Source organism: Lepisma saccharinum, chromosome 8, assembly GCF_977018435.1.
Source record: "Lepisma saccharinum chromosome 8, izLepSacc3.1, whole genome shotgun sequence".
Taxonomy (NCBI): Eukaryota; Metazoa; Arthropoda; class Insecta; order Zygentoma; family Lepismatidae; genus Lepisma; species Lepisma saccharinum.
Window position 1 is genome coordinate 64,943,955 of NC_139236.1, and position 19,774 is coordinate 64,963,728.

The window sequence follows — 19,774 nt, forward strand, 5'->3', positions numbered from 1 at the left end:
TAGCAGAGCGTGGTTTCGATCCACGGACCTCTGGGTTATGGGCCCAGCACGCTTCCACTGCGCCACTCTGCTGCTCCTCTCGTATTCTTACTGTTTGTTATGGACTATTCGAAAGATAACGCTCCTCTGCGCCCGATGTTGCTCCTTACGCGGTTATGTTTTTCGTATTTCTTCCTTTCTTGTTCCCTGTAGTTCATCATGTCTTTCACGATTACTGCAGTATTCCATTCTGATTTTGTCCTTTTTCTACATGACTATATTTTTATATTATCGCTTTCTTCTTCTGTACCTTTTTCTGCTCTTGTACTTCTTCCTTCCTTTGTATGTCTTTCTTCCTCTGAACTACTTCTGCTACTACTACGTACCTTCACCGGATATCATTCATTCTGCCTTTCCACTTCATCCTTAATTTCTCTTTCTTTCTTTCTATTCCTCTCTCTTTTTCTATGTTTGTCCCTCTTTCTCTCATACTGCATCTCTCTTTCTTCCACCCTTTGTTTCTCATTATCTCTTTCTTTCTCTCCCTCTCTTTTCACCCTCGTTGTCTCACTTTCTCTCATTCTGCCTCTTTATTTGTCCGTTCCTTCGCTTTTCTATCCTCCTACATTCTTACTTTCTTTGTCCGTCTTTCTATAATTCCGCCTCTTTCTTTCTCTACCTTTCTGTCACTTTCCTTCTGTGCGAAAATCATGAACTTATGTGGCTATTTTGGTGGGCTAGAACTATTTCATGGTGGGCCAAAGTCTACCTTTTCCACCAGATGACGCCCATTATGGTTTTTTTATTTATCGATCAATGACATGTGATGTTTTCACTTGGTTCTGTTTCGTAGATATTCCTTTTGCACTGAACCCTCAATTTCTCTTTCTATTCCAGCAAAGAGGAATGCATAAAGCTGAACTTTAGCAGAGCGTGGTTTCGATCCACGGACCTCTGGGTTATGGGACCAGCACGATTCCACTGCGCCACTCTGCTAGCCGAGAGATAAGAACTCAACACTCGTAAGTTACAGGACAGTGGATGTGGGTACATAATACGAAAGAAAAAAGCTCGACTCTGAAGATAAAGATATCGAAACTACCGGGCAAAGATCTAAGGTAAAATAATTTTCAATCAATTGCAAGAGTACGGAGGAGGGGATAAGGGTGACATTTGCCCCTTCCCCTCGAACAGGTATGTCAGTATAAAATTATGTATTTCACACATATAATTTCACTGAAATGACAGTAATTTGAATTATTAGTTACTAGGAAGAACTGCTAAATACGAGTAAGGCCGTTACAGATCGTTGCAGTAGCGAGAAAACTTCAAATTGAAGCAGTGATTCCTTATGGGTCCCCTCCCAATTCCTTGCATGACCCTGCTTCTTTCCGTTTCAATTTGGTATCTTATAGACTTGCTCTTCCTTTCGCACCCTCAAAAGTTATTGCCTCTTGCTAATTTTCTTCCATAGTTGTTTTTTCATTCTGTGTTTGTCTCTCTCTCTCTCTCTCTTTGTTATTTTCCCATTTGCTCTCCTCCATCTCTTTTTTTATTTCTTTTTCTCATTGTTCGTCTTTCTCTTTTTCCCTTCTTGTAAGCCTCTTACTGTTATTTCCTTATTTTTTGTGCCTCCTTTTTTATCTCAATCTCTAGGTGTAAAGGGTGATTCCTCGACGTAGGACACTCAATGTCAACCTCACTTTCACGTCGTACACCCTGGACTGGATTTTGCAGATTAACGAGGCTCTGGCGGATGTGTCTTGTCCTCATGTGTGCTAAGTACCCCTTTACAGCCTCAACTTTTAACCGAAGTCAGAATGTTTTAATGTTTTAGTAAACGACATTACAGTTAATATAGGGCTGGACTCCGTAAAACATGGCAGGTGCAGAATAGTATTTAAGTGCTGACACATCCAAATAATTCTAATTCAAATCTCAATCTCGCTCTTTCAGTTGCATTTCTCTTTCTTTATCTCACCTGTTATCTTCTTCTTTGTGTTTGTCTCTCCCTGATTTGCCTTTACCTTTCTTCTTTCACATATCTTCTCTTTCGTTTTCTCTTAAATCACTACTAATTTACGAGGATCCATAAACAGAACGTTACACACAATACTCAACATCTCTCTATCACTTCCCCATTAGAAAATGCTAGTCTACATCATTTCTCTGTTTTTCTGACGAGAGTCTCTTCTTCCCACAAATTTCCCCCTCTGAACTTTTGTGGCATTAATCAGTTTTACCATGAGTGAAAAGATGCTAAAATATGCATACGAGAGAACGTTGCTCCTTTAAAAACTTGATTCTTTCTGATTTTTGAACTTGAAGCTCGACCAGACCTTGCAACTCTCAACGAAGTTATCTTCCATGTTGAAAATTCTGCTTCTTCAGGCTATTCGCTTCTACGTTACCACTCTTTCAGCTGGGGAGGGCCGAATTAAATTGTATAACAGATAGGTTTCTGACTCTTTATGAAAATTAACTTTAGCAGAGCGTGGTTTCGATCCACGGACCTCTGGGTTATGGGCCCAGCACGCTTCCACTGCTCTTCTCTTATCCTTACTGTTTGTTATGGTCTATTAGAAAGATAACGCTCTTGTGTGCTCGCTGGTGTTCCTTAGGCGATTATTTATTTCGTATTTATTCCATTTCTGTTTTTTGCAGTTAATTGCTTCAATATTACTCCAGCATTAAATTCCGATTTGTCTCTAAGTTTTCTTTATGTCTGTATTTCTTCTATCCCCTCTCTTTTTCTTCTTCTGCACCTCCTTCTGTCTTTCTATTTCTTCCTCCTTTAATTCTCTCTCTTGCCTACCCTTGTGTGTGTGTGTGTGTGTGTTTCATTCTTCGCCTCTCTCCCCTCCCTTGTTGCTTCCTCCTCTCTCTCGGTTCTTCCTCTGTCCTTATCTCTTACATTCTTCTTCTCTCCCTTCCTTTGCCTATCTCTCTCTCTATTTCATTCACTCTCTATGTCTCTTTCATTCTGTCTCTCTCTCTTTGTTCCTTCATTCTTACTTATCTCTTTCTTCCTCTGTTCCTTTCATAATCTCTCTATTTCCTCACACTCTGTGTGCATATTTCTTCTTCTGTTTCTTCCATCTCTCTCCCCCACCTTTCCTTTTCTGTTTGACCTCTTTCCTTCATTCGCACTCATTTTTCCTCTTTCACTTTGTATCTGTGAAGAACTCAGTGGCTATTCGGACTGGCCAAATCTATTGCACACAGGGCCAGCCCACCTTTGCCCACGCACTGACGACGCCCCTGATACCCATTATGGTTTCTTAATAGTCATTCAAATGTTCCGCTCTTACTTTGATCTGTTTTACAGATATTCCTCTTGCACTTAATCCATTTTACGATTAATTCTCATTTTATCTGGCAGTTTCATTACATCGAAGTGAAATGGTCAAGGAATAAAATTGTCTTTAGCAGAGCGTGGTTTCGATCCACGGACCTCTGGGTTATGGGCCCAGCACGCTTCCACTGCGCCACTCTGCTGCATTACGTATTCTTCCTGCTTGTTATGGTCTATTACAAAGATAACGCTCTTGTGTGCTCGCTGATCTTCGCTTGTTTATTCGCTGAAGTTAATTGTTTCACGATGACTCCTGCATTCAAATTCGATCTATTTTTTGTTGTCTTCGTTCCTCTCTCTTTCTCTGACAGTATCTGTACTTCTTCCTATTCTCTTCCCTCTCTCTTTCTCTCCCTTTCCTGTAATCATCCGTCCCATTTTATTTTGTCCAAGGGCCGCCTGCGAAACGACTTTCATTGGGTGACCCGTGGTCAGCCCATTGTCGCTGTTTTCTGGCATTTGAGATTTTATTCGAGACATAACCATTTCATGAATAAACCTACTTCGAACCACATGATTGTTTCTTGCAATTATAATAATAATCCAATAGCGCAACAGCCCAATATCGGACCAAGGCTTACCTACCGACCGCTGGCCTCCCTTCCACGCAAGCCACCAAGGGGGCATGGAGACCTGAAGCCAGACTAGGGGGACGAGTGGTCAGCCCGACCGACCCCCAGCCGTTGTAGGACTTCGCGACCGGATTACGCTCACTCACTCGGAGCTCCCCAATTTCCTCACGATGATGGGTTGCCACCGGCCCTATACGTAGGCCGGATTCGAACCTACGCCGTCCCGCAGCGAACGATCTCAAGACGAGTGAACGAATTAGCCCGCTCGGCTACGGAGGAGGACCAGACACATTAATACCCACACGAATTTTACTTTCTGTTTCACTGGTGCATACTTTTATCATACTAACAAGCTTCTTAGGTATTCCAAACTCGACTAATATATTATATAATTTATCTCTTTTGACCGAATCATATCCTTTTTTGAAATCAATGAATAGCTGATGGACATTTTGATTATATTCCCACTTTTTTTCAAGTGTCTGTCTAATGTGAAAAATTTGATCTGTAACTTTTAAATCCACATTGATAATCACCTATAATTTCATTAGCATATGGGGTTAGTCTTGTTAAAAGAATGTTAGATAATATTTTATATGTTGTTTAGAGTGGAGATTAATTTTACGAATAATTTTCATTTTATCTGGAAGTTTCATTACATCGAAGTGAAATGGACAAGGAATAAAATTGTCTTTAGCAGAGCGTGGTTTCGATCCACGGACCTCTGGGTTATGGGCCCAGCACGCTTCCACTGCGCCACTCTGCTGCTCTTCTTTTATCCTTACTGTTTGTTATGGTCTATTAGAAAGATAACGCTCTTGTGTGCTCGCTGGTGTTCCTTAGGCGGTTATTTCTTTCGTATCTATTCCTTTTCGGTTTTCTGCAGTTAATTGTTTCAAGATTACTCCAGCATTAAATTCAGATTTATCTCTAAATTTTCTTTATTGTCTGTGTCTGTATTTCTTCTATACCCTCTCTCTTTCTTCTTCTGAACCTCCTTCTGTCTTTCTACTTCTCCCCTACGTGTGTGTGTCTTTCATTCTTCCCCTCTCTCCCCTCCATCATTGCTTCCTCTCTCGGTTTCTTACTCTGTCCCTATCTCTTACATTCTGCTTCTCTCCCTTCCTTTGTCTCTCTCTATTTCATTCACTCTCTCTGTCTTTTTCATTCTGTCTCTCTTTGTTCCTTAATTCTTAATTCTCTTTCTTTCTCTGTTCCTGTTTCATTCATAATCTCTCTGTTTCTTCCTTCCTTTGTTTCCTCCCTCTCTGTGTGCATATTTTTTCTTCTGTTTTTCTCTCTCCTTTTCTCTTTGTCCCTCCTTCTGCACTCATTTTTCCCCCTTCACTGTGAAGAACTCAGTGGCTATTCGAGCTGGCCAAATCTATTGTACAGTGGGCCAGCCCTCCTTTGCCCACCCACTGACGACGCCCCTGGCACCAAAAGGTTTCTTAATAGTCAATCAAATGTTCCGTTCTTACTTTGATCTGTTTTGCAGATATTCCTTTGGCACTTAATCCATTTTACGATTAATTTTCATTTTATCTGGCAGTTTCATTACATCGAAGTGAAATGGACAAGGAATAAAATTGTTTTTAGCAGAGTGTGGTTTCGATCCACGGACCTCTGGGTTATGGGCCCAGCACGCTTCCACTGCGCCACTCTGCAGCTTCTCTCGTATCCTTACTGTTTGTTATGGACTATTGGAAAGATAACGCTCTTCTGCACCCGATGTTTTTCCTTACGCGATTATGTTTTTCGTATTTCTTCCTTTCTTGTTCCCTGTAGTTAATCATGTCTCTCACGATTACTGCAGTATTCCATTCTGATTTTGTCCTTTTGTATACATGACTGTATTTTTCATATTATTTCTGCTCTCGCTTTCTTCTTCTGTACCTCTTTCAGCTCCTCTACTTCTTCCTTCCTTTGTGTATTTTTCTTCCTCTGAACTACTACTGCTACTACTACGTACCTTCACCGGATATCATTCATTCTCCCTTTCCACTTCATCTTTTATTTGTCTCTTTCTTTCTATTCCTCTCTCTTTTCCTATGTTTGTCCCTCTTTCTCTCATACTGCATCTCTCTTCCTTCATCCCTTTGTTTCTCATTATCTCTTTCTTTCTCTCCCTCTCCCTTCCTCTCTTTGTCCCTCTTTCTCTCATTCTACCTCTTCATTTGTCCGTTCTTTCGCTTCCCTCTCTCTTTCTCCTCTTCTATATTTTTACTTTGTCCCTCTTTCTATCATTGCGCCCCTTTCATTTTCTTCATTCCTTCTCTACCTTTTTCTGTCACTTTCCTTCTGTGCGTAAATCGCTGGACCCTGTGGCCGAGTGCAATGCCAGAGGTCTCGGGTTCGAATCCCGGTTAGGACATGGATCTTTGTGTTTGTAAGTAATGAGAAAAACCGAGAAAATAGTAATATTGATATGAGTGAAAGTCGAAAAATGTGTGATTGACGAGGAATACTATATATATATATATATATATATATATATATATATATATATATATATATATATATATATATATAAAGTGGTTAGATCATTGCGCTGCAAGGCTAGGGGTCCCGGGTTCGAATCTCGCTCGGTCTTGGATGTTTGTGTTTGTCCGAATAATGAGAAACAATGTTTATAAAGTGGAAATTGACATGTGTGAAAGTGTACGAATGTGTGAATGTTGGGGAATATTGCCAAATAGGGGTATTCCTTTTATATATATATAAAAAAAATGTTAGCACATCGCGCTGCGACGCCAAGTGTCCCGCGTTCGAATCCCGCTCGGGATTGGTTGTTTGTGAATTTCCAGTCATCAATTTCATCACTCATCCCCATCTTCGCAAATTAGCCAAGAGGCACAAGAACGCGAAGTAAAATAAACTAAATCAAATCAAATCAAATCAAAATTCTGTGCGTAAATCATGAACTCCTGTGGGGCTATTTTGGTGGGCTAAAACTATTTCATGGTGGGCGAAAGCCCACATTTCCCACCAGATGACACCCATTATGATTTTTTAATTATCGATCAATGAAATGTGCCGTTTTCACTTGGTTCTGTTTCGTAGATATTCCTTTTGCGCTGAACCCTCCATTTCTCTGGCTGTTCCAGCAAGGAGGAATGCATAAAGCTAAATATAGCAGAGCGTGGTTTCGATCCACGGACCTCTGGGTTATGGGCCCAGCACGCTTCCACTGCGCCACTCTACTGCTCTTCTCTTATCCTTACTGTTTGTTATGGTCTATTAGAAAGATAACGCTCTTGTGTGCTCGCTGGTGTTCCTTAGGGATTATTTCTTTCGTATTTATTCCATTTCTGTTTTCTGCAGCATTAAATTCAGATTTATCTCTAAATTTTCTTTATTGTCTGTGTCTGTATTTCTTCTATCCCCTCTCTCTTTCTTCTTCTGAACCTCCTTCTACTTCTCCCCTACGTGTGTGTGTGTCTTTCATTCTTCCCCTCTCTCTGCTCTCTATTTCATTCACTCTCTCTTTCATTCTGTCTCTCCTTGTTCCTTCATTCTTATTTTTCTCTTTCTTTCTCTGTTCCAGTTTCATTAATAATCTCTCTATTCCTTCCTTTGTTTCCTCCCTCTCTGTGTGCATATTTTGCTTCTCTCTCCACCATCTTTCCTTTTCTGTTTGTCCCTCTTTCTGCACTCTTTCTTCCTCCTTCCTCTGTCACTTTTTCTCTGTGAAGAACTATTCGGGCTGGCCAAATCTATTGCACAGTGGGCCAGCCCTCCTTTGCCAACCCACTGACGACGCTTCTGGTGTTCTTTATGTTATTTTAATAATGAATTAAATGTGTGTTCCGTTCTCACTTGGATGTCTTGTAGATATTCATTTTGCAGTTAATCCATTCTCACTTTATCTGGCTGTTTCATTGCGTCGAAGTTGGAATGGTCAAAGAATAAAAGTATCTTTAGCAGAGCGTGGTTTCGATCCACGGACCTCTGGGTTATGGGCCCAGCACGCTTCAACTGCGCCACTCTGCTACGATAGTCAACATTCGAAATAAATATCTGACACCATGAGAAAAGGAATTGAGCGTAACTGAAGAAACAGATGGGAACCACCGGAAAGCACTAAGGAAAGGATTGTCAATAAATCACATGCGTGCGGGTGCGATGGAGGGGCGAGGGGGACTGTTACCCCATTCCCTGGAAAAGCAATGTCAGCTTAAAATTACATATTTCACACTAATTTCATTCGAGTCACAGCAATTTGCATTATTGGAAAAACTTATATTTACAAGTAATAATGGTACAGGTCCTCCTCCGTAGTCGAGCGGGTTAAGGCGTTCACTCGTCTTGAGATCGTTCGCTGCGAGACGGCGTAGGTTCGAATCCGGCTCTGGTCGGAATTTATTCGGCGTACGTATAGGGCCGGTGGCAACCCACCATCGTGAGGAAATTGGGAAGCTCCGAGTGAGTGAGCGTAACCCGATCGAGAAGAAGCCGTTGCAGGGGCCTCGTCGGGCCGATCCCCCGACACTCCAATACTGGTCTAAGATCTCCACGCTACAACAGGTGACGGAGGAACGGTGTGGGAGGGAGACCAGCAGTCGGTAGGTAAGCCAAGGCCCTCACGGGCTGTAGAGCTATGGGTTATTATTATAATACTGGTACAGATCGTTGCAGGGGGGTGAAAAGTTCAAACAGTGATTTGGGGAAATATTTCTCCTTGCCCCCCTCCCCCTCCTCGCCCCAAAATTCCTTGCCTGATCCTGCGCTTTATTTTGTCTATCATTTGTAGATTTCTCCCCTTTCTTTCTCACTTTAAAAACGTATTCCTTCTTTCCAATTACATTCCTTGGTTGTTTCTTTTTAACTCTTTCTTCTCTCTCTCTCTCTCCACATTTTTTTTTAAAAATTCGAAAATTCTACTTCTTTAGGTTAATATCTTCATACGATCGAATGACGAGATGAAATAGACAGGACAGACGCAAAGGAAATACTCTCCTAACCGGGACTCTAGCCCAGAACCTGCTGTGGCGAGATGATGACTCGAACACTCAACGCTTATCTCGGGTTCGATACTCGGTGGAGGCACACATTGGTTCGTTGGTTGGTTGGTTTATTTATTGTTTTAAGTTCACAAGGCTAATCGGGACTGGACCTACAGTTTAAAGTGGAATCCGAACCACTATGTGCCTCCACCGGGACACATTGGTTCGTATCACACTTAAAACTGTAGGCCTAGTCCCCGATTAGCCTATCAGTGCATAAAGTGAATTTCATCCACGTGCTTCATCATCGAGGGGGCAAACTCTGCCTCTTAAATCGTTCAAGACGATATCGTGGATAGTGCAAAGCTGGCCTGTTATTGCTTTTTGCTGAAATCAGAAAATGCATTTCAGTACGGCGGACTGAAAAGGATTCTCACTTTGTTGCACATATTTCAATATTAGTAACTGAAGTTGATAGCTTTTATAACCGCTAGATGTCGTTTGTGCCGCGCTAATTAAGATTTGCAGTTGAGTGCAATTGGTCTAGGAACTTCAATTCGGCGGACTTCAAAAATACCATAACTAAATTTTGGGAAGTACAATTACAGCTGTAAATTAGCGGTGATGTATTCTTCTCTAACAAGCACCTCTTTCGAATATCAACCTCTCCAAGTATAAGTATATTCAAATTTTGATTAATGTAGGTTTCAAGTCTGTTACATTTAAGCATACAACCAATGATCGGAAACGTCTCGCTCGCTATAGCCAGGCAGGGGCCAGGGGGCTCAGACCCCTGAAACTGCCGTCAGCCCCCCCCCCCCTTTGGCACTGCCATCAGCCCCCTTTGACATTAGGTAAACTATTTTGCATAATTTGTTTGCAGTGAAGAGTAAAAATGTAGACAGCTCACAACTTTAAGGATATTCCACAGAATATGAACAGCATCTATTACATTCGCTCATTTTGTTTATGAGCAGAAGTAGCTGCAAGTATTACAATATTGTCTAGACTTCAGAAACTTCTTTCATCTGTACCTTCACTGTCCCTGTTGCGACCTCCCGTTTAGACAGAAATCTGTGACTTTGATGTCATCTGATTGCTGCTACAACTTTCTCAAGCCTTCCCATTGGCTGGAATCTTTTTGGGGTGGTAAATAATCTGTGGTGGTTAGGTTACGCTAGTTGGGTTTGGTTCTCTTAGAAGAAGACGACGAAAATGGTTGTAGCAGCAATACCGACCTTTTTTGTGTGTGATATAAATATCTGAATAATCTATGATTAGTTAGAAAAATGAAGATTGTAAAAAAAAATGATGAGCATAATTTTGCAGTTTTTATTGTAAATCCTCAAAGTTTCTAGTGAGAAGGATGTGCCTGCATAGCCTGACACAGTTCCTAAATGTGTGGTTTTGCACTTGAAACTTTCAAGCGGAGATTCGGCTACAAATGTACAGTGTTTGGAAGTAACTAGTTACAAGTAACAGTTACTTCTTTTGAAGGAATGTAAGTGTAACTAGTTACTTTTAAAATCAATCAGCTGTAACTGTAACAGAGTTACTTTTTTCCGATAGAACGTTTCAGCAGTTACTTTTTACAGTTACTTCATGACACTAAAGTTGCTATATAAGTGTCGTAAATTATTGCTGATTTAGGACTTAAAGTGACTCGGAACTATCGATAGACTACTACTAGTTTCTGCTGCGAAAAATGTCCATCCTTAGTTACATCAATTCTTGCAAACAATAGATGAAGAGGAAAAGAGAAAGTTGTTGAACTAAATTTGTCTCCTGTCCGTGGCCATTCGGTAGGCTCCGGGTGACAGCTTTATCTCATGTTTCATCTTTCTTTTGGTAGTCCTCGATTCCAAAGTGATATGCATACCTCGGAAGGGGGGTGGATTTCCCAGAAGCAGGAAGTTGAGATTAGGAAAATGATTCTTTCCTGTTGCTGTTAGTTTGCCATTGTCAGTTGTGTGCTGTGAAGTGTGTCTAGTTTCTGTAGTTTGTTCATCTGTGGCCTTATAATTTTCCCCTTTGTGTAAACAGCATCTGTTAGTTTCTAAAGGGACATACTGCAATATTTCAACGTTTCTCCCGAAAGAAATCGACGGTACTGGTAGTACTATGAATGAAACTACAGAAGACGAGAGCTAGCAAGTGCACATATGAATGGAAAATAATGTAGTTGCTTCTACGTGATTTAATTAATCGCAATTCCTGGAAATTTAAAAATGCAAGTAAAAATGTTTCTGCTTACTAGAATTCGATAAGTTACGATTCTTCAGCATTTCTGAAAATTTTGAAAAAAATAATATATTTTGGTAAGTGCTATTCGTTTAAGATGTAAATGAGAAGCCAATAATCTGAAATGACAGTGACAAATCTTTACTTTGGATTAAATAATAATAATAAATGGCATTGTGATTGATACAACAGTGAATTACAATACTCGTGTGGCAAACTAACGAATCAGGACGACCCCTAGCCATCATTCTTGCTTGTTTATGTAATCGTTTTGCACTAAGCTTCTTTTGAAGATAAAACGAAAATGTGCTTCGACTTCCGTAAATTGTCGAAAAAAACCCTGGATAACACAAAGACACACACACACACACGCACATATATGTGTGTGTGTGCGAGTGAGAGAAACCGGTATGTTAGATAGTATAAAAACATGTTATTACTACAGTTTCTAGAATTCCTCCCCCATGGAAATTACTTAAATACAACAACGAAAATAAATATAAATATATGTACCAGTAACATAAGTAAAACACATGTAAGTCTTCATAAATTATTTTATTACAATTAATGATCGATTTTTGTAATTTGCTTACAAGAAAATTTCCAGTAGGAAGTAACTGTGAAAGTAACTATTACTTTTTGAAGCAAGTAACTGTAGCTAGTTACCTTTTAAGAAGTAACTTTCCGAACACTGCAAATGTTGTCTATTTCGGTACTTATTTTTTTAGATACACCATGGATGAAAAATTGTTCTCACATAGGTATGTTGTCGTGTGGGTATTCTCGACATTTCTCTTCCGAGCTGATCGCGTACCCCCTTCAAGTCGTTCATGCACCCCTGGGGGTACGCGTATCACAGTTTGACAACCACTGATCTAAATTAGATGGAGTGTGTAAGGGATGATTTCAGTATCAGTCAATTAACACTTCAAGGGACATGGACGTCCGCAGGAGTTTTTTCCAGCGAGGGACAAGGAAGGTATTTTTCCAGGGGGGCAAACAAGGCACATTTTCTCCAAAAATAGTGTTGTTCCCTTAACAAAATTGCTTAAATTTGAATTTATGATGTTCATGCAATAATTAACACATATTATTGTGGCTAAAATGAAAATATATGTGTGAAATACATAATTTTTAGTTGACTTTCATTTTCCAGGAGGGCCACGGCCCCCTTGCCCCCCCCCTTGGGGACGCCCATGTCAAGGGATGTTTTAAAAGATGTAGAAAAATGTAGTATTTGTATGATATTTAAAAAATTTATATAACCTAATGACCCCCCCAAACACACACATATTTTACCTTCATTTAATACTGTTATAGTTTTTTGCCCCCCCCCCTCCCCTGGAGATCAATTCAAGCTACGGGCCTGGGTGGATGATAAAGTTTCAGGACTGACCCGTGCCCTTTCCCCCCCCTTTAACGACGACCCTGAAGTGGAGCCTTTATAAGCAGGAGGCAAAGGGTTAAGTGATGGTTGCTTCGGAAAAGGGCTCGAGTTTCGGCGCAACTGACCATTACATCTCCAAACAGTTTACGCCATCGGAGGAAAAATCCAAACAAAGAAAGTCCTTCTCCGGCGAGCAGGGATCACGTTCAACTCTCACGAAGCGTCACGGTCACGTGCTCAGAGAGCTGACCATTCACCCGAAACGGAATTAAAATGGACTCCGATGCCTTGGTCTGTGGGTTTCCATCAAGGACAAGAACTCCCAACTCCTTCATTACAGAGAAAATTATTGGATATATTTGTTTCTCTTAGGTTACGTCACGCATGTCCATGGCAAGAAGAAAACACAGTCACGATTTCTCTCGTATATGAAATATTTTGTGCTTACTACAATAAACACTTTTAAAACATTTTTGAACCTTAAACATAAAGGTAGAAGGTTGAAATTCAACAAAATGTAGAAGGGAGGGACATCTTCAGAACCTTTTCTTTTCAACTTGTCTTAGTGACTCCTCGTTTGGACGCCACGAGCCCTAGAAAAATGCTACCTGCCACAACTGCAGGTAATATAAAGTAAGGTTCCCCATGCATATAGCACCGCCATTTAGGAGGTGATCAGCACTACGCTCCGGCCGCCTTTACGTTGGGTTGCGCCTCATTGATTTGAGGCTGGGTTAGCCAGGAAAAATGCCAACTTTGAATAACCAAACCGGGAATCGAATCGAACCCGGGTCTCCCGGGTGGCAGCCAAACGCCCTACACAGTAGACCTCAGCAGCTGAAAGTACTGCAGTGTACTACAACAAATGGGATGGAGTCATATTAAACGAATCAAAGTCAAAGTTTAAGTTCACTCTATGCACAGATATGGGTAATCGGGACTGGACGTACAGTTTAAAGAGGGATCCGAACCACCTATGTTCTTCCACAGGAGGAATCGAACACGGGACTTGATTGCAAGGCGACAGAGATACCCCTATTTGAATATATGAGTGTGTGTCCCTTATTTTCTTCTCTTCTCGGGAAATTTCAGAAAGAAAGTTTTGTAAAGTAACAGTAATTATAAACAATAAAATCAAGCTTCCAAGTCTATCTCTGTTGATCGTACGATTTCAACGGCAATTTCAGAGATATAGGTATTCCTTTCACGTGTTTGTTTCGAAATGTTGAGCACGATTTGTTTGTGTAGCAGAGTGGCGCAGTGGAACCGTGCTGGGCCCATAACCCAGAGGTCCGTGGATCGAAACCACGCTCTGCTAAGGTTAATTTATGTTTTGTAAATTCTTTCTTGGTGCAATGGAACAGCCAGAGAAATGGAGGAACAAGCACAATAGGAGTATCCACGAAACAGATCCAAGCGAGAATGCCACATTTTATTGACTGATACTTGAAAAATCATAATGGGCGTCATCTGATGGAAAAGGTAGCCCACCAAAATATCAGCATGACACCACGATTCACACACTGAGGGAATGTGACAGGAAGGTACAGAGAAAGAGATGAGAAAAAAAGGGGCAGAATGATAGAAAGAGGTACAAACAGAGGAATAAAATAGAGGAAGAGAAGGAAAGAATCAAAATAAGGTAGAGATGGAAAGGCAGAGTGAACGAAAGAGGGAGAGAGGAAGAAAGAAGGAGAGAGAGAGGAAAAGAGAAGAAATACTCTTGAATGAAATCGAGAGAGAACGCAAAGAAAGGAAGAAGGAGAAGCAGAATAAAAGAATGAGGTTCAGAGGAAGAAAGACAAACGAAGGTAAGAAGAAATATAGAAGCACAACGTGGTACAGAAGAGGAATGAGAAAGAGGAGAGAACAGAAAAATACGGACATGAAGAGAAAAAACAAAATTTAGGACAAAATCAGAATTGAATGCTGCAGTTATCGTGACATAATTATACGGCGTACGCTTTTAGAAGGAACATGAGTTCAGCCAATACGCAGCCAGTGCTGTCGCGCTGTTGTCAAACCAACTGCTAGCGGAAGGAAAACACAGAGAATTCGCTGTGTCCAATATTCAGCTTTTTATGGGTATAATGCATGAACGTGATATTTCAGTGCAATGAAATATATAGTGAATAATTCTACACAGGATTATATCATATCACTGCAGCATGTAAGAGAAACTCGTACCTAAAAGAAGTTTGAAGGTACGTATTTGTTGTGGAGGAACTGTAAGGTCATCATCATCACTCTCGTTTCTGTTTTCTGGCACGTTTCCCAGGAGATTTGAATAGGAGTTCACCGATTTCTGTGGTAGATATTTTATCCTGTTTTACAATACGCGACACAGTATGAACGCTTACACCACACGCTTTAGCGGTAAGTTCTCGACTATGTGAAAACACTGTTTCAGCACGCACGTCTTGCGAACGCCAATTCCTTGAAGTAAGAATAAGCTTTAAAACTAAGATTTCTGTCTTGTGAACGTAATACGAGTATTTTACCCTTGGTGCCTGTACTACTGGTATGTACACTTCGCAACATCTTATTTGACCGCCCTGAAATATTTCAAAGTCCGGAATTCGTAAATTTGGCAGCATAGCGCTTCAGAGCCAACTAAGAGTAGCCAACTTTGCAACATTTCTTCTTCCTCAATGAAAACGCTCGTGATTTTTTTTCATTCTTTCACATTCCATAAAGTAAAGATACCCTAAAGTAGTAATAAAATATATGAGTAGACAAAAAAATGTTAAGTAGAAATACGAATGTTGAAAATATTTCAAGATTCTTCGTTCTGAATTTGAAAATAGGAAAATGTATGTGCATTCTGAAACACTAAACAGGTTCTCATCCACCTGGAAAGAATTGCAGTCACATTTGAATGCAACAAGGGAAATTTATGATGATTTTATAAGAAATGTTTAGTAAAGATACCTTGCACAACACCAAACGATTTTGCAAAGTGTGTCTTTTCCTTGGTTCTTGGCGAAAAATGGTTCGGCACAATGTTGCTTCAACTGAGATTAACGTGCTTTACGAAGCTTTCTGTTAGCAATCTCCTGGAGTAGTTGGTTAGACGACAGCACTTTCGTTTTTATACTGTTTTCGTCAAGTTCGAAACATCATAGGTTCAAATCCCACCCTTTCCTTATTATTTTTTCCTTTTTATTTACCGAGTACGAAGTGTTCTAATAACGTAATATAATATTATATGATATTACTGTAAATATTTATGTGATGCATGCTCAGTGGCGGCGATTGGGTTTCAAAACTGATGGGGCAAGGTGTGGGAGGGGGGGGGGGGGCAAGGACAGTTCCTTTCCCTTGGTAGATAATGTTAAGCATAATGCTGGGTCATCTGCCCCTCCACACTCCATAATCGTCGCCACTGTGCATGCCTCAAGTAATGCTTCTACTAATGTTTTTAATCTTTCAGTGATTGGGAGGATTTTAGGAAATACTTTGCCTGTCATTCAGCTGTTATAAGTTAACACATATTAAGAACTTACATGTCAACTTTCTGCATCCGGAAATGCTGGACGTAAATCGCATAAATATCAAAGGAAATATCCATGAAACGTAGATAAGCATTCTCGTTCAAAGCCGTTTACTTCCCGAAAAAGATTTTGCAAAGAAGTAGGTTTGAACCTATGACCTTCCATTTTATAAGCAAACGATTCCCCATACACCACACGGTTCACGTTATTTTATGCACTCGGTTCGGATCCCATTTAAACTGTAGGTCCAGTCCAGATTAGCCTTACTATGCATAAAGTTGACTTAAAACACCAAATCAACCAATTCATCTCCTTTCAGAGTGGGCCTTCTATGATACTGTAGTCGGCCAACATCCGAAAATACAGTTCTGCTTCACGTATACCAGAGTGTAATTGCATTTAATATTGTGACTAATTTTACTTTAAAACTACAGATTAAAGCGATAGTGTCCAGAAAAAGAACCTCAAAGTAGATCTTCACACAAAGTATTTTCATCCATTGCCAAACATTTCAGTTAAGAATAACATTAGTATGCTTTTCCATTGGCCGTATTTTCGATTCATGGTGAATTTGCTAAAAGGACCATGTCAAGAAATCTAAGTATGTAAGTTTTACTAGTAAATGCATTTAAAATGCACGAAACAACAGGGGAGGAGAAAAATAAACCTCAAAAATAAGTAAAAATGCAACAAAAACTGTTAAAAATACTGACAAATAAACTAAAAGCCAAAAAAGGCCGAAAATGAAAAAAAAAATGTAAAATAGAAAGTGTTTTCTTGCTCTAACTGAAGGGAAACGGACATGATATCAGGTTTAGCATTGTTTTTAAGGGTCAGAAAAAAGTTGATTTTTCATCAACTTCCGGACCCTAATTAGTAACTATGACCATTGAAAAAGTTGGAGGTAGGTTACTTAAAATTTTCTTGCTGGGGGATCGTATCGTCCCATATCTCCACTTCATAATAAAGAAAACAATCAAGTTCATATTTCGAAAATGACTTGGAGTTTTCCACCACGAAAATATGTTTTTCATAGTTTGAAGTTCTTTAGTATTATCTTTCAAGGTTTTCATTGTTTTAATTTCACACATATTTTATATTTCACACGTTCCTCTCTCTTTTCATACAGTCTTTGGAAAAAAGCTGAAGTTTCTTGTCAAACATGGTCTGGTTCAAATGACTCCTTTTCGCTCTCCTGTTCCTACTTTAAACAAACAACAAAATACTTCGTAACTAAACGATTGCTTGTTCAAAACACGGAATTTTTACACAATTTACAAAATAAGACAAAACGCCAATAGACATGTTCATCATTTTTCCCTTTCAGTGTTTCTCGATTTTATCTGAATTCGTTTCCTCATGAAAATTGCCATGAGGAAATTATAGATATGACATTATGTGTGAATTGGTTTCTTCAAACTGGTAGCAAATTTTAACATAAGCTACCTGGAGAAGAGGTAGCGTGCTTGATTCTTACGAGGAAGGTCGTAGGTTCGATTCTCCAGCTAGGCAGGATTTTTTTCAGGATAATATCGTTGGGTGTAAAGTTTATCCACCGTGCTAAGAAGTTAACATTGGTCTCTGTATTTCACGAGAGGAAAGGAAATAGTAAGAGAAAGTTATTTCGATGATAGGAGGAAGTCACATGCCACGTGGAATGCGCAGAATCAAGTTACATAGAGCTAAGTCTGTAATGGTGGTTTCGAATATTGCAAAGTTAGTGCGGAAAGTTTGTTATATCTGATACTCGTACTTTCTGTTCAAAGAAGACAAACATTTTAGATACAAAGCAGTGAGGAATTAACGATCATTATGCGGTTTTGAATTTTTGTTTGTCACTCACTATATACATACTTATTAGTAGTTTCTTATCGAATCGGCCTTCGTCGCAATAACAATTTATTTATGTTAATTAGCGATTTACTATTAGTTTTAGACGCATGGTAAGATGGTGGTGAGGGGATTGACAACAGTCATTACGAAGGAACGGACATAAAATTACCAATCTTAGCAATTTGAACTCATTAAACGCTCTCCTTCGTTACAGTACTGCACTACATCACTACTTAACATAACTGTATATCTTTTTTTAGTATATCGAAATCAAATAATCAATATTTTAAGTGTCAGTGAAGAACAAACAGTACATAACTTAAATAACATTACATTTTGGATCCTGAATACATATATGTGATTTGTGAATTAATCATGATGTGTGTGTTAACATAACATATGAACAATAACTAAAAAGAAAAGTTTTAACTTTAAATCCTAGAAATCTCCAACTTCTAAGGGGAAATATGCGCAGAAGGGACGTCCCTCAAGTTTGCATCGGATTCTTTTTTTAAATATTCTAATATCAACGGTATCTGTTCAGCAAACAAAAAAGAAAGAGGAGAGGGTGGGATTTGAACCCGCGACCTTTCACGCTTCATGAAAAAATAAGGATAGGAGCGCCTAAACAACTGCTCTACGTTAACTGAATGACGTTGTACCCTTAAAAACATGTTCACGTTTATGAAGACTCCTCCTTCCTGTGTTTCAAGCACATTTTCTCGACAAGTCGTGTAAAATATATGTTTTTGAGAACTGTTCGATATTATGCAAGGTATTGTAAATAAAATGTCGCATAAACTCCTCACAAATGTGCTTCTTTCTGCACAAACTTGATGGCAATTTCCTCCAGGTGGAGAAAAACTCTATTCAGTGTTTCAAACCCTCCAAAGTTCAAGTCGAGCAAGCAGAATCGTAAATATCCTTGAAGGTTCTTTTTCCAATTTATTATTTCTGTTTGATTGTGTATTATAATAGCGGTTTATAGTTTCTAAGTTCATGGAAAGTGTTAAATTGAAAACCTATCACCGCAGCGTTTTTCGTCTAGTGGAAGGACCTACTCAAAGTTGGCTACTCTCACCTGGAGCTGAAGTGCAATGTTGCTAAGTTTACGATTTCGGGACTTAGAATTCTTTCGGGGCGGTCAAATAAGATGTTGCGAAGTGTACTAGGTTTCGAGAGCGACATTATTAATTTGATTTGATTTGCTTTATTTTACTTTGCTTTTCTGTCACCTTTGGCTAATTGCGAAGATGGGAATGAGTGATGATATAATGAAATTGATGAAGGGACGTTCATAAACATCCATGTCCAGGCCAGGATTCGAACCCGGGACTCCTGGCGTCGTAGAGCGATATGCTAAGCACTCCACAATGGCGCCGGCGCGACATTATTAAATAACACTCACGCAACACACACACTATTGCACAACTATCGAGCACAACGCGCTACAACGCCAGGAGTCTCGGATTCGAATCCCGTCCCGGGAATAGGTGTTTGTAAGTGTTTTCCCTCATCAATTTCATCGCCGGCCTCCGTGGCGGAGTGGTTAGCACATCGCGCTACGACGCCAGGGGTCCCGGGTTCGAATCCAGACCTGGGCATGGATATTTGTGAGTGTTCATTCATCAATTTCATCATATCATCATTCATCCCAATCTTCGTAAATTAGCCAAAAGTGGCAGAAAAAGCGAAGTAAAATAAGTCAATCAATAAGGGCTGTATTGAATCCTCTCACAACTGTTCTTCATGCCGTACGAGTAAAATTATCTTACACCGCTCTTGTTATGAAAACGCTGAGCTCAAAACTGCCCCACACTCGCAATGTTTGTGAACACACAAGACAATGAAAGGTCATTGTGCATATTCAGCAGAATTTGACACCCAGAGCTCTACCAAGACACAACTCATCGGGGTCAACACGGTGGCAACGAAAAAAAAACAGACGGAAGACGGAAGGAAAACAA

The 19,774-nt window shown here is 39.9% G+C and overlaps 3 non-coding genes across 3 annotated transcripts; all 3 read right to left on the reverse strand.

Moving 5' to 3' along the window:
* Nucleotides 1–72, reverse strand: TRNAM-CAU (transfer RNA methionine (anticodon CAU)). Its single transcript has one exon. It is a non-coding gene; the product is annotated as a tRNA-Met (tRNA).
* Nucleotides 73–3,405: 3,333 nt separating this feature from the next.
* On the reverse strand, nucleotides 3,406–3,477 carry TRNAM-CAU (transfer RNA methionine (anticodon CAU)). The gene has a single exon. It is a non-coding gene; the product is annotated as a tRNA-Met (tRNA).
* Nucleotides 3,478–4,600: 1,123 nt separating this feature from the next.
* TRNAM-CAU (transfer RNA methionine (anticodon CAU)) lies at nucleotides 4,601–4,672 on the reverse strand. Its single transcript has one exon. It is a non-coding gene; the product is annotated as a tRNA-Met (tRNA).
* Between the last annotated feature and the right edge of the window lie 15,102 nt (nucleotides 4,673–19,774).